General features: G+C 37.0%; 1 pseudogene; it reads left to right on the top strand.

The window, feature by feature from the left end:
* Positions 1 to 829: 829 nt before the first annotated feature.
* LOC119059798 (ribosome biogenesis protein NSA2 homolog) lies at positions 830 to 15,935 on the top strand (annotated as a pseudogene).
* The last annotated feature ends 286 nt before the right edge of the window (positions 15,936 to 16,221 follow it).

Raw genomic sequence — 16,221 nt, forward strand, 5'->3', positions numbered from 1 at the left:
AGAAGCAAACATAAGGCTCTATACCATGACTAATAAAAGCAATAGAATAGAAAATTGCTTTCTTTACTTGGTTTCTAATGGCAGTAATCATAAAGCATAAGTTTGATGATCTGTAGAGTCTGATTAAATTTTTTAAATTCCCAAAGTCTTGAGATACATGAGACGCTATTTCAGAAGTCTTGAATGCTATTAGAAGGTACCCGTAGACAGGAGAACTGGAAGCAACACTATAGAATGAACTTTTGTTACTCTTCCTTTCCTTATGAAAGTTTGAAATTCTCACTCAGGTTATTATAGAAGTGACCAGTGATTGTCAGGTTATTCAAACTCTTATCTGACAGAAGTATGAAAACCAAAGAAACTTAGTGGTCCAGATGTTATTTTCTTAATATTTCAAAATTCATAGCATAACACATCTTTGATAAGACTTCTTCTTGTCCTTCCAATAGGTAATATTTTCCTTTGGTATTCCCATCTTGTTAGAATGTTTGCTCTCAGCCTTTTTCAAATAGAAGCCCTTTGCAACCTCTTAAATTAACCTCTTCTCACATTTGAAAGATGCCACCTTTGTTTGAGTGACCTCTATGAACTTAACATATTGTATGTGAACATTTCATATACATATACCTGTATATGAAAACCACAAAATAACCTACCAGACTCTTGATATTTATACATTTATCATTCTGTTTATGATTTCTGCTCCCTTCCCTAGATTATACACTCCTTGAAGACAAGGACCTTGTCTTATTGGTCATATGTTAAACATCTGTTGAATGAATTAAACAAATGAGCTAGTATACTCAATAGTCTATCACCAAAATCCACAATGATATTAGAATTAGATGAACATAGCAGGTGATGAGGATAGTCTGTGGGAGAGTCAGCAAGCTCTTGAATGGGTTTAGGAAACCAACTACTGTTCATGGGGTGAATGGTTTCCTTTGATGACATTGTGAATCACAGAATTTTCAAAGCTCTCTTAGACAGATTTGGTGAAGTTTAAGGTTCTATTTCATACAGTGCTTCTATCTGGGAGCAATACATTCCAAGTGTAAGAAAGGGAGTTTGCATCTAGACTCTTTTGGTTCAAGTCTCAGTTTTGGCAGTTACTAACTATATGACCTTGGAACTACAGGTGCCATTCATTTTTGAAAACCATGAGGCTTAAAGGATATGTAAAGAACATAATACAATGCCACACATACTAAGTGTTTGATGATTGTTATTTATTTTTATTATCATTAAAACTTCTAAGTGATCTTTAGGGCTGAGGATCTGGAACCTCCAATTTAAGATAAATATGTAAATTAATATAAAATGGAAGAATGGCTGAAGGAGAATTAAGTAGTTTTAGAATTCAGTTTAGAAGAAATATTTTTCATTTCTAGGAAGAAATTGGAACTGTTAGAGTTACAATAAGAAACATATAATTGAAAGTAAGTTAAGTGGAGATTTAACACTATTTTCATTAGGCAAATCAATCCCTAGGCAAAAAGTACTAGGAATCAGGCATGTACATTTCAGCATGTTGGGGGAAAAGGGATATCACTTATCATTGGTGCCTGAATAGGCAGCGGAACTTCAAAGCAGAGTCTGTTTATTTTGATTTTGAAAGCATTAAATATTCCAAAACAATGATTACCCACTGCCAGTTTAAACTTCAATTGTGAGAATTTTGGTTGCCTACATTTAAAAATAGGCACAGAGTTTTTCTTAAGTCATACATAGTTCACTTCTCTTCAAGCTCAATTATCTTGGGTAAGTAGAATCTCCCACGTAAAGAGACTGCTGCTTGAGTAGTGCTTTATCAAAACAAACAATCTTTGCACATTTAAAGTGTCAAGTCCTAGAGTATATCTGCACATTTGTAAGATATTTAAGCAATTTTGCCATTCAGAGTTATGCAGTGGTTGAAATTCAATGCTAAAGATAAGCTATAGAGAAATGACCTTCCCAAAATCTGTTAACTGCTCCTATGAAATAGAGAGAAACATGAGAAAAATGGAAATACTACTAGGGTTAATTCCATGCAGTGTGGACGACCAGAAGCAGAAGCTCTTCTGAAGGAGGATTTGTGACTTTGGAGGGAAATGTATCAGCCCTATCAGTGAATTCATGACCACATCCAATGGACAATTTCTAGCTCTTATCCAAAGTTTCTTGCCTGTTGCACATCATATCATTAACCTCTTTCTTCAAATTTTATCCTGTTCTACAATAATACTCTTGAAATTTACCTCCTACTTCTCTAGACATTTTTCCTTGGTCATTTTTATGGAATCTTCAGCTCTAAAGGACTGACATCAGACCTCTCCTCTAGTCTCGAGTTACTCCAAGCAGAGCCAGGGAACCATCTGCCACAAAACAATATTTTTAGGCCTGTTAAAATTCAGATTCCTATGCCCACTTCTGTTGTCCTAAATTAACATCCCTGGGTATGGGAAAGAGAAAATGTTTTCCTACAGTAGCATTATAAATCTCAGAATTCTCAAAGGCTCCGCAGTGTGTCCTTTGTGAAATTCAAGGGTCTATTTTATACAGTGCTTTTACCTGGAGGTGACACAGTGAGGAATGGGGGAAGGCAGGGACTTTACAGCCAGGCTGCATGGGTTCAGGTCTTAGTTTTGGCACATACTAGCAATATAATCTTGGGAATACAAATTTCCTCAGTGTCTGAGACTGCGACATGTCAGAGATAATAGATGTAAAGTAGACATATATGTAAAGGGTTTAATTCTATGCCACAGATAATAGGTGCACTTGTGACAAGTTTCTTGGTTAATTAGATGCAGACCAAAGCTAGAGAACCACTAGGTGGTAGCTATTTCTAAGGTTTCAGGTTCATTTTTAGAATGGTTACTTAAAACTTTTAGTGGCTTCCCATTGTATAAGATCCTATATCAACTCAACCTTCTTGCCTTTCCAGACTCCTCTCCTGCCTTCCTTCCTGCTAAGAGCTAGGCATGCAGAAATTTCTGCTGGTATTCTCTTTTGGCTCTCAGATGTCTTAACTGGCTCTTCATTCTTTCTAAAATAACTTCCATGTCTAGGTGGCATTATAGGACTCATCCAATTTGTCCTGTCTCAGCTTGGATGTCAGCTCCTTGCTGATCACCAGGTCTGCACTGGGTTGCTCTCCATTGTGTTCTCGTGTATTTCATATATCTCCCACTATTGTACTTGCCATTTTTTATTGCCCTTGTTTAATTATTTGTTTGTATCCCCTGTAGGATATTTCTACTTCTGTGACCTGGTATACAATAAGAAGGTGTTTAATATATGCAAATTCATGAATCAATGAATGACTCACACGTACATACTTCCAGATCAGATCTCTTCCATAGGCTTTGATATCCAACTGAACATGTAAAAAAACTAACTTTATTATCTTTTTCCAGCAAAATGGTGTCTTATTCCTCTCATCTTCTTTTCCGTAAACATAAAAATTTGCCCAACTGCTACAGCCAGAATCGAGGATTACCTGAGACTGCACTACCTCCCTTATCCTCACACCCAATCGGTCACATCACACATTAGCAATAACCTAGCTCAGGATATTTGTCAAAGGTGTGATTATTGAGGTTTGATTCCAGAGGGTATTTTGGGTATAGTGTTTACCTTCTCTCTTTACTAAAAATCAATTGAAGAAACAGTAAAGTACAGAAGAAAATAATTTGATAACAATCCTGAGAACAAGAATTACAGAGACTTTGATGACTTTCAGTAACACAGGAAGCAAGTGGAAGCTATCATATAAACAAACAAACAAAAGCAGGATTTTCCTTTTTAAAGAAACATAGGGGGGGAAATCTAACATAAACGAAAGCACTGTTCCTGGCTGTGGAGCCACAGAAAAACTCCAAGGAAGTAGATACAGAGAGTGGGAGTGGAAGTGAGGTGGAAGGATGAATGGCTGAATGGGGAAGGTGGATTGATGGATTGCATATAGGTGTTGTTACCACCCTGGGCTGATCATGAAATATGTGGCATTCTTGTTAAAGATAATGAATCTTGCCCTGGCTGGTACAGCTCACTTGGTGGGAGCATTGTCCTCTAAGACTTTGGGTTCAGTCCCTGGTCTGGGCACATACAGGATGCAATAAATTGATGCTTCTTTCTCACATCAACATTTCTCTCCCTCCCATCCTCCATCTCTAAAAGCAATGAAAAAATGTCCTTGATAAAGGAAAGAATAAATAAATGGGACGACATCAAACTAAAAAGCTTCTGCACAGCTAAAGAAAACATTCAGTTTTCTTTCCTTTAGCAAAATGAAAAGGGATCAAACTATATGGGAAAATATATTTGTCAATGATATCTCAGACAGGGGTATCATTTTAATAATGATACCTCTGTCTTCTTCTTTGACAAAGTAAATCAAAATATTGATTTACTGATCAAAATATTATATATTTTGACCTCCAAAATATATAAACAACTCGTATGAATCAATATCAGGAATATAAACAATCCGATTTAAAAATAAGCAAAGTACCTGAGCAGACACTTTTCCAAGGAGGACATGCAGAGGGCACATAGACATAAGAAAGAATGCTCAGCATCACTAGCCATCAGAGATGCAAATTAAAACCACAATGAGATACCACTTCACACTGGTCAGAATGGCCATCATTAACAAATCAATAAACAGGTGCTGGTGTGGGGAGAAAAGAGAAGCCCAGTACACTGTTGGTAGGAATGCAAACTGGTGCAGACAACTGTGGAAAACAGTATGAAATTTCCCCAAAAAACTAAAAATGGAACTGCCTTTTGATCTAGTGGTCTGTTGGGATTATAACCTAAGAATCCTGAAACACCAATTCAAAAGAACACATGCACCCCAAGGTTCATAGCAGCATTATTTACAACAGCCAAGTGCTAGAAGCAACCTAAGTTCCCAACAGTAAATGTGTGGATCTAAAGACTGTGGTACATCTACACGATGGAATACTATACAGCAGAAAGAAGAAGCAGCTCTTACCATTTGCAACAGCATGGGTAGAAGGGAAAGGGTCTAGTCAAAGAATGTATATAAAGGACCCATGGACATGGACAACAGGGTGGGGAATGATTGTGGGAGGAGGGTGTAGGTGACCAGGGGAAAGCACCAGTGGAGAAAATGGGACAACTGTAATTGAACAACAGTAAACATAAATAAATAAGTAAGTAAGTAAATAAATAAAAGAAAAGAAAAAAATGTCCTTGGGTGAGGGTAAAAAACAAAAAACATTGTGAATCTCAGGACCCTTCCCTGGGGAATCTGGTTTGTTGACTCAGAATTCTGTATTTTTTACAATAATCCCAGGTGATTTCTATGGAAAATAAATTTGGGCAATATTGGAATGTGGACAATCTGCCACTCTCACAATCCCCAGAGATCTGTATGGCATTTAGGATGAGCATTTATTCCCAGGCTTAAAATTAGATCCTTTAAATGACTATTTCATTTGGGGTTTTTTTAGTTTTTTTTTTTTTTACTTACTGTTGATATTCAATATTTATTCATTTCAGTGTATAGCATAGTGGTTAGATATTTATATAACTTAAAAAGTGATCCCCTAAGATAATTAATTTTTAAAGAAATTCTAAAATTGTCTGAAGTGCCTAGTAGAAACAGCTCATTCCAGCATTTGGGATTGTCAGATCGTTCTAGTGAGTCCAATCAAACTTCATTCCCCAATCACATACATAGAGCTCTTTGTTAGCCCCTCATTCAGGTAAGAGCTTTATTATTAAAACAGAGAATTATCCATATTAATTTCCTAGACTTTCATTTTACTTGTAAAATAAATGAAAATCTAAATTCGCCAAACATTTAAGGGTAAAACAACACCATAAAAGAGAAGGAAAAAAGCTGAGCAAGTATAACCTAACAACTAATCCTTAAAAAACAAACAAACAAAAACAAGATGTGGTAGATGATAAGATGAACCATCCCCTTCCTTTGCGGGGAGAGCTGCCAGCAGTAAGCTCTAAGAGAATTTCATTGGCTGACAAGAGCCACTACCCACCCAAGATCACATCCTTCCCAGAGCAGCCTACATTTAATGACTGATCAACATGGTTACATAAAGTCTTGCCCCCCCCCCCCACTCTACCTTGGGGAAACTCTAAAGATCATCCCAGTTTCAGCACTTCCCAAATTCAGCTGAGAGCTCAGTTGAGATTGCTTTGCAACTGAAACTCTTCCTCTGTTCAGTTGTGTTTCCTTCCCTCTCCTTCCCTTTCCCAAGTGTTTATACCAAAGACATTCCTTAAGATATGCATGCTAATGTGAAATGAGAGATTGTTTAGTAAACAGGAGAGTTTATAAAAAATGGTGATTAGATCCTCAGGGAGATTCAAGATAATAATGCATGTATAAAGATATATCCAGATATGGAAAAGAGGGACAGAAAAATACAGATTTTGGGGGAACCTGACTGGTGCAGCACAGTGGACTGGGCTTCATCTCACAAACTGAAAAGTCACTGGTCTGATTCTCTGTCAGGGTAGCAAGTGGATTGACCAGCATCAATGTTTCTCCCTCTCTTTCTTCCTCCCTGCTCCTCTCTCTAAAAATAAATAAAATCTTTCAAAAAAGATTTTTGGGAAATTAAAAATATGATACTTAAAGAATACAACAGAATAACTAAAACAAGTTGAAAATACATCATAAAGATTTAAGAGGAAAAAGTGGGTAGCAAATATAGGAAAAAGTTCTAAGATATAAAGAATCAGCCCACCATTTCCATATTAATAAATATATAAATATGCTAACTTATTCCAGTATTAAAAAAAATTAGTCCTTTCCTGACTCAAGTTGTGTGGAGTTCACTCATGAGTCTCTGAGACCCAAATGTTGAGAGCTTCTTCCCACTCAGGAGACTGCACCTTGCTGCTTGTTGGCCATGTAACCATCCACAAAATGAGTATATTGAGTTACACAGTAAGTGCCGTGTACATTGTTTGGATTACCATGAGAAAATGAGAAAGAGGGAAGGCCGAGAGGCTCATCATTCAAAAAATGCAAAAAAAAAAAAGATGATTGGTCCGAAGTCTAAGCTCTACCATAAACCCTGAAATTCTGAAAAAATACAAATAAAAAAGATCAAGATACATAAAAAGAGAGACACCAAATAAAAGAAAAATGAAAAGACTCCACAAGGAGCAGTATCTGCATATCTACTGGGCAGAGAGGGACAGTCCTGAGCTAAAGTACTTTCCAATATGATTAAAGAAAAAAAAATTGGAAAGTGCCTCAGCCCAAAATTCATGCCCAAGGAGAAGCAAAGTTATTAAAAGTTATTTGAACAGGAAAGAGAAAGGGAAAAATGCATGGAAGGGGGTGGTTACTAAAGTCTGCTCCACTGGAGGTGGCTGTACTGGAAAACCACCTGAATATGAAAGGTTCATCAGGCCAACAGGCTTTCATTTCAAGAAGGCCCATGTCATACATTCTGAACTGAAAGCCACCTTTGCCCACCATTACTTCGTGTAAAGATGACCCCATGCCCAGTTTACACAACTTTGGGTGTTACTACCAAAGGTACCGTCATCAAGGTGAACATGAGTGAGTTGAGCCTTGTGACACAAGGAGGCAAGGTAATCTAGGGAAAATATGCCCAAGTACCAACAATCCTGAAAACGACAGATGCATAAATGTGGTCTTACTGGTTTTACAGCATGTTCATACAAGTAACTGCTTATAATTATTGAAGACCATGCACCAATCAGGAAAACCCTTTACTATGGCATTTCTCACTATCACACAACTCACATGCCTGCGGTCATCCAGAGAACTGCTTATTCTACTGTAAAAGGAGATTAAAATGTCTGAGGTTTTTATAAGACATAAGTAATTACTCTGTAACATCTATTATCTGTATAACTAAGTCTGAAAATAATTTTTAAGGGAGGAAAAAGAAATAATCAAGGAATAGGTGGAATAAAATATCCAGGGTTGGAGAAGAGTAGTCCACAGATCAAAAGTGCCACAACAGAATGAGCAGAAAGAACTTTTAAAGGCCTACAGCTGGACATAATTTGTAAAATTTCTGACATAAGAATTTTCAAAATAATTTCTTTAAAGCTTCCAGTATGAAAGAACAGGCATTTAAAAGAGTATGGGTGAGAGTGGAATCTCATTAATGATGCTAGAAGAAAATTACATAATGTCTTTAAAGTTCTGGAATTAAATGATGTTGAACCTGAAATTTTATGCAAAGCCAAACTGTGGATCAAATGTAAGGAAAAAAAGAAAAATGTCTTTGGGCATATGAGGACCCAGGAAGTTTTCTCATCGTTATCATTATAAAGAAAAATACTTCAAGATGCACTCCAATAACCATAGAAGAATCTAAAAGAGAAGAGGACATAGTATCCAAAAAATTTTGATTCTAACACCAAAGTGCAATAAAAAGTTATGCAGCAATTGCAGAAGGCAGTAAATTTAAGGGACTATTCTAGGTCAATGATTAATGAGTGCTGGACAAGATGAACAGAAGGAAGGTGGAAAACCTATGGATCCAGCCTTGTTTGTGGTCCACAAACAGGTGGTCAGTTAGCCTTTCCCTCACCATCTAGATTCCCTAAGGTAGCATTTGGAACCCAGTGCACAGCTTTAGCTGTCAGCAATCAGATGTGAATCATCTGTGCCTTCTAAAGACAGAGAATTTATTCCTAAGCTATCCAAGTAATGCCACAAAGCACTCCTCACTAGGCTGTGATTAGAAAGTACCCCCTCCCAAAGGTAGCTTCTCTAATTATATATACATGGGAATGGGGGTAAAGAGGAGTGTCTCATACTCACTTTAGTATCTTGATATCTATTCTGTCTGCCTCTCACCCAGCACTGGGGCAAGGAAAGTTACTCTATTAGCTTCCTATTGCTGTTGTAACGATTATCAAAAACTTAGTAGTGGAGGTTAGATATCTAAAATCAAGGTGTTTGCAAAGATGTTTTCCCTCTGGACACTTTTAAAAATAATTAATCTTCTTACATTTTTATGGAGGCCACCCACATTTCTTAACTTGAGATCCCTTTCTCCTCCCATCACTCAAGACTCTTGCTTCCATTCTCAGATCTCCTACTACTGACTCTGGTCCTCCACGTGTTTTCTTCAAAGATCCTTGTAATTACATTGGGCCCACCCAGGTAATTCAGGATAGTCTCAAAACCATTAACTTAATCCTATCTGCAAAATCCAAGTCCTTTTTATAATAGAAAGTAACACATTCACAGAGTTCCAGGGTCTAGGACATAAACATGTTTGGAGAGGGGAGCATTATTTAATCTACAACTGTTCCAATCTAATATTCTGTTATCCATGTTTTGGTTTTATTGTTGGTGAAATGCAGACTGGTGCAGCCACTGTGGAAAACACTATGGAATTTCCTCGGAAAACTAAAAATAGAACTGCCATTTGACTCGACAATTCCACTGCTGGGATTATACCCTAAGAATCCCAAAACACCAATTCAAAAGAACCTATGCACCCCAATGTTCATCACAGCACAATTTACAATAGCCAAGTGCTGAAAGCAACCAGTAAATGGGTGGATCAATAAACTATGATACATTTACACAATGGAATACTACGCAGCAGAAACAAAGAAGGAGCTCCTTCCCTTTGTGACATCATGGATGGAACTGGAGAGCATTATGCTAAGTGAAATAAGCCAGGTGATGAAAGACAAATACCATATGATCTCACCTATAAGAGGGACCTAATCAACAAAACAAACAAGCAAGCAAAATATGACCAGAGATATTGAAATAAAGAACAAGCTGACAATAACCAGAGGGGAGGGGAGATGAGGTTAATGGGGGAAAAGGGGAAGGGTCATCAAGGAACATGTATGAAGGACCCATGGACAAAGCCAAAGGGGGGCAGGATTGAGGGTGGGAGGTGGAGGTGGAGGAAAGTTGTGGTGGGGAAATGGAAACAACTGTACTTGAACAGCAATAAAAAATGTTTAATATGATTATTATTAATCTATCGCTGAATTTTACTAATTCTACTCTGTAAAATGGCTTGATCATCTTCCTGCTACTACTGCCTTAGTTCAATCTTTTACCATTTTTTTGCCCAGACTACATCATTCTACATGAACCCTTTTGGTCTCTTACCTTCTAGCCCCTCTCCTTCCTTTTTCCATGATTATTGGAGTGAGTTTACCAAAGAACAAACCAACCCATACACCCCTATGTAAATAGAATGTAACCCCACATTCTAACCCCACAGCCTTCAGAATAAATTGCAAACCCACTTGGGTTTGGCCCCTGGCTACCTCTCTCTCCTGAAACAGCCACAGCCAGTTCCCCAAATGTACTCTCACAAGCAGTTATATAAACTTCAGAAACTTTCCCGAATGGGCCCCATTCTTTCACTTGTCTTCCTGTGCTTTTGCCTCTGCCTCCCTTACTCCATGTGTCCCCCAAGACTCAGTTCAGACTTTATATCTTATCATATGTCTTACCTGACCACACTCTCATGCCCTTCGGTCCTCTTCACAGACTTCTTCGGGATACTGAAAAGTCTTCAATTGCAGCATCGTGATGCTATGTTATAAGTGTTGGTTTACTTGTCTGTCATTGTCAATGTGAACTCCTTCAGGGTGTTGACAATGTCATCTATTTTTACGTGGTAGTGGAGAGACTAGCACATATTTATCCCTCAATAGAGTATTTTGTGGATGAATGAATATACTATAACATGCTTTGGCCAATTGCCTTTTTATATGTTTATCACTATCCACTGTTTAAATCTAACAAGAAAGTAGACAAACTTGTGCAGGTGTGAATATGCACACACACATAAACATACACACATACCATACTTCTCACCATCTATTTTTACCATCGAGTTGACAGAGATCAATTAGCAAATATTATGCAGAAAAAAGTACCCCACATATACTCAAGTAAAAATAGACTGAAGCTTTACCAAGAAACCAATGTAGAAAATCAAAGAAATTGGAGATTGGAGGGAAAAGTCTTTCCAATGTTTCTTCTAATTTACTTCTTTAAAGCACAAGAATGTTAACCTGATCATCCTTATCTCACATGAGTACAGCATGTTTGAGCTTTCACAAGTTTTTAAATCATCTCGCCATTTGCTCTTCGAGACTGTATAAGACAAACAGGCTAGGTGTGTGCTGCCCCAACTTTCAGAGATGTGAAAACAGAATCTTAAGAGGGGGTGAATTCTTGAAAGATATTAACAAAAAGTTGGTATTACAGACTGGGTAGTAGAATAGTGAACTCGCCTGAGGAGTTTGTGAACAGTCTGATGGCTGATCCTCACCACAAACCAATTGAATGAGATGCCTGGGTGTAAATAGGGGTGTTTCTAGCACCTGTAGTGTTTTAAAGCTCACCAGATGTTTCTAATGGCAGCCAGAATTGAGAGGCATGGGTTAGAATTCAGGTGTCCTAACTTTAGTTCAATGGTTTTTAAACTACATAATGCCCAATCAGAGGAGGTGGTCTATACTATGTTATGCAACTGGTGCTGTCATTAGGTTATTTTTGTTATGTTGCTGTAACAGGAATGGGGGCGAAGGTTTGTATTTGTTTTTACTGAATTAATATTTTCTGATACTTTTTAAGGAGAGGGTAGGATTGCCAATATTTAAATAGCATTCAAGACTGGTGTTCCAAGTGTGTATTTTCCTGGCACCTCGATAAAGTGGGAGGATAAGAGATAGGCATGGTACACAGCAACAAATGTGTCCTGTGTCTCTCAGATAACACGACAGAATGTTTCCTTACAAAAATCCAATCCAAATTCTGCCACTCAAGTGTTTGAGGAAAGTTCTGAACCCCCTCCAAGTCTCCGACTTCTCATTTGCACAGGGGCAAACCAACAGTAGGTTAGTTGACCACTTACGATATTAGATCCTCAAAGCTGAATGCGTCTTCAGGTCACTGTCACGCAAGGGTGAATGGTAGGAAATGCACACCCCACAAGGACATTCTGAGGCATAAACAATGGTTACATAGCTCTTGGAAATACAAATAGCTCTCATAAAAAAAATGTTACCATGCACATGCTTTCTGCCAAAGTAAACTATCATTTACACTTTTACCCTAGGCATAATTGTTAGGTTTTATCCTTTTGTTCTGTTCACACCCATCTATTCCTCCCATAGGCCTCAAAGCCACAAGAGTTTTCACAAAAATAATCTTTAAAACATACCATATTTACCCTCTGATTGACCCCTTAAACTTTCTCTTTATCACTCCAGGGCATTTTAAATTGTTCTAACTTTGTTTTAGAGGTTGTGGATATAGTCTCTCCTCTATAGGTATTCACAACCCCCATTAACTTCCATGGGAATTGAATGTGCACACACCAAAGTGAAACCAGGCCCTCGGATGTCTAAATATAGTTACAATAAAATAAAAACTAAGAACCAAAATCTAGGGAAAAGCGTATGAAAAAATGAGACCATGTTGTGCTTAATTAAAGAAGCTTACATTTATAGATAACTGAAATAGCATACCAGGCCTCTGGCACTATTTCCAATATGTTCTTGGTCTCAGGCTGTTTACTGTAAAGTGTTTACATTATAAAATGAAATGTGTGTGAGTAACTGTCTCCCAAACTATGCTTGGCCCTGTGTGTGTTGGTTCTGTGCTATAAACACAGAGGGGCAAAGGCATTGTTTTGACCAATATTAAGTCACCTGTGGGTAGAATTTGATCTTTCCTATTTATTGTCAGATTTTTAAATTATGTCATAGACACTTGTAAGATTTGCATATATAAGTCTGCCTACATGTATGCCCATGAAAATTGATTAATGGAGTTCCAAGAAGTCCAATTTTTTTCTTATAAACCCAGATCTGTGTAGAGCATACCCTCTCTCTGAACATTACTAGGAGGCAAATACAAACTTTACATACATATTTTGGTGCTCCTTTGAAATGTTTGCTTTGAAATACAGATATATCACACATGCAAATAAATACGCTAATTCACTCATGCATTTAATGATATGAAGTCAGCTCTAAACCCCACAGCAGTAAGAAATGCAATATTAAAATTCATCTTCATTTTACAAATAAACATTGTGCATTTCACAGATAAAATGTGAGAAAATATGAACCTCGGTAAGTTTCAAACAGTTTGAAATCAATGAATCTTTACTGAAATATGTGGTCATTCTGAGGCGATTTGGCAAGTTATTTCTTCAATTGCACTATTTAGTCATTTGTTAAATAAGTAATACTTTATTAAGCAACACCCTTATGAATGGAAAGCACCCAATGCAGCTTTCAGCAGTAATCAAGGACCATCTAGGAAGTCGATAAACTGGGAGAATATTGTTTCCTTTATGTACATAATTACAGTGGAATTAAATCTAAAATAAGCATTGTAAAATTAGCAGATACATATGATTATATATAGATGTTTTAGAAATATGCTATTACAAACCCAATATGATTTGTCACCCCCACGCCTGTTTGGATGGAGCAGAAGTAGGCTGTTTGAAAATCCTGAAGGTCCTTACCTTTCTTCTCTTGGATTTCTGCCTCACATCCTTCTGAGGAGTAGCTCAAATGAGCTGAGCTAACCAGACTTCAATCCAGTGCATTTAATTAAAGTAGCTAATCAGTGCCAATTGTCTTATAGAGATTCAAGATGGCTCTTCCTAACATTTTCACAATAACCATAATAATTGATACCATTTATTTAGCTTCTATTACAACCCCCAAACTGTGCTAAATCCTTTATAAAGGTTCACTAATCTTCAAAATACATTTATAACATAGGTATTTTACAGGTTTAAGAAAACAAAAACAAAAGTAAGATATAGTGCGTGAATCTTGTAACAGGATTCACCTTGAGGGCCCTCAGCCTCGGACCTCAGAGGCTGCTTCTGTGTGCTTACTGCTGACTCCCTCAGCAGCTGGACCTCTTAAACCACGCTGTGTGGATATTCAAATTCAGTTCCTGCCCCTTTTTAGGAAAGTCTCACAGAATGAGGCCAAGTCAGCATAACTTTCTCAGATTTTATTTTATCATGTTAAGTTAAATAATCCCCTTATCATGTTAAGAACCCTTAACTCGAGGTCTATCTTTTTAACGAACTTTTAGGTATATAATGCACCATTGTGGACTATAGATGCCATGCTGTACAACAAATCTCTAGAATTTATTCATCTTACTTGACGGAAGCTTTCTGCTCCTTGATTAGTAACTCCCATCTCCCTCTCCTCCTGGACCTGCAACCACCATCCCACTCTCTGATGGTATAAAGTCAACTCTTACCTACCTCCCATAAGTGGAATGATCACACAGTATTTGTCTTCCTGTAAAATGGATTATTTCACTTAGCATAATCCTTAAACTCCATCCATATGGTGACAAATGGCGGGATTTTCTTATTTTTTAGGGTTGATAATATTCCATGGTTTGTATATAGCATATTTTCTTTATCTACTCATCTTATCTTCATTATTTGTTTGTTTTTATAGTAGCTATCCGTCCTGACAGAGGTGAAGTAATAATAGCTCATTGTTGTTTTGACTTACATGTCCCTGATGTTTAGTAGTTTTGAGCACTTTTTCATACACCAGTTGGTCATTTGTATGTTTTCTTTGAAGAATTCTCTACTCAAGTCCATAGCCCACTTTTAACAAAGTTGTTAGTTTTTTTGCTATTAAGTTATAGTTTCTTCTATGTTTTGAAGATTAAGCTCTTATCATATAAATGGTTTACAAATATTTTCTCTCATTTCATAGGTTGCCTTTTCACAGTATTGATTGCTTCCTCCACAGTGCAACTTTTTAGTTTGATGTAGTCCCACTTTTCTACTTTCACTTCATGTGGAACCACAAAAGACACCATCAATAGCCAAATCAGTCTTAAGAAAGAACAAAGCTGGAGGCATCACACTCTCTGATTTCAAAATACACTATGAAACTACAGTAATCAAAACAGTATGACACTGGCGTAAACATAGACTGATAGACCAGTGAAACAGAAATAGAGAGCCCAGAAACAAATCCATGCATGTATGGTCAACTGACCTCTACAAGGGTACCAAGAACACACAATGGTCAAAGAATAGTCTCAACAAATGATGTTAGGAAAACTGGATATCCACATGCAAAAGAATAAATTTGGACCTTTTTCTTGTCTATAAACAAAAATAAATGGATTCAAGACTTGAATATAAGATCTAAAAGTGTAAAACTACTAAAGAGCACATAGGGGAAAGCTTCAGGACATTGATCTTGGCAGTGATTTCATGGATATAACACCAAAAGCATGGGGAACAAAAGCAAAAATAGACAAGTGGAACTACATTGAACATAATTTTGAGAACCAATTGAAAGCTACCAGCAATTAATGGAATAGGGCTAAAATTCATAATACACTACCTAAAACTACGTTAAGATCCCCCAAAACTGAAATTTAATGTTCACCAGTCCTTTCTTTCTTCAAAATGCTAATATGGACATTTACGTATAAAGAATACACACAAAAATCTTTAGTGACGATCGGAGATGTATTGGAATCTCCAATTCAAGGAATGACAACATCCACGGGAGTGGGGGGGAGAATTGATTATAATCTAGGAGCCATCTTTGAAAAACATGGAAATTCATACCTTCTTTAAGATCTATTCTAAATTATTGTTTATCCTTAAATTATGCTTAATGAATTCTTTCTAAATATAGACTCTTGACATTTATCTGTATAACATGGAATCAAAAAATTGTTTTGAACTAAAAGGGACCTTTAGAAATAATTTTGTTCAGTCCTTAAACAGAGGTAAAAACAATTATAGTTTGTTTTTTTCTCTTTTCTAGATATAACAGGACTACTAGACACTGGACTGCGTTTCATCCTGTTTCATCTCAACATGACAAGAGTATCCTGGGGACTACCTTTTAAGAAAGCCGTGCGTCTTCTTGGTCAGCTGCGTCTGGCATAATTATACCATATAATTACTACTCTGGACCTAATGTAAAATAAGCCAGTTTTCTTGTTACTAATGCTTTTTACTTATGTATTCATGAAGTGCATGTATGTGTGCATTCACATATTACATTTCCTTGCTAATTATGATATCTGAAAGGGCACAATCTTGTCTGTCCTATTCATACTGTCACCAGAATTTAGGTCCATGTCTGAAACATAGCAGATAATAAATAAAACACATTTTTTTCTGCCAGAAACAAAAGATAAATCTTTGCCTTGAGCAGTGTAGCTCAGGTGGT

Source organism: Artibeus jamaicensis, unplaced genomic scaffold (genome assembly GCF_021234435.1).
Source record: "Artibeus jamaicensis isolate MK-2021 breed Jamaican fruit bat unplaced genomic scaffold, CSHL_Jam_final contig_373, whole genome shotgun sequence".
Taxonomy (NCBI): domain Eukaryota; kingdom Metazoa; phylum Chordata; class Mammalia; order Chiroptera; family Phyllostomidae; genus Artibeus; species Artibeus jamaicensis.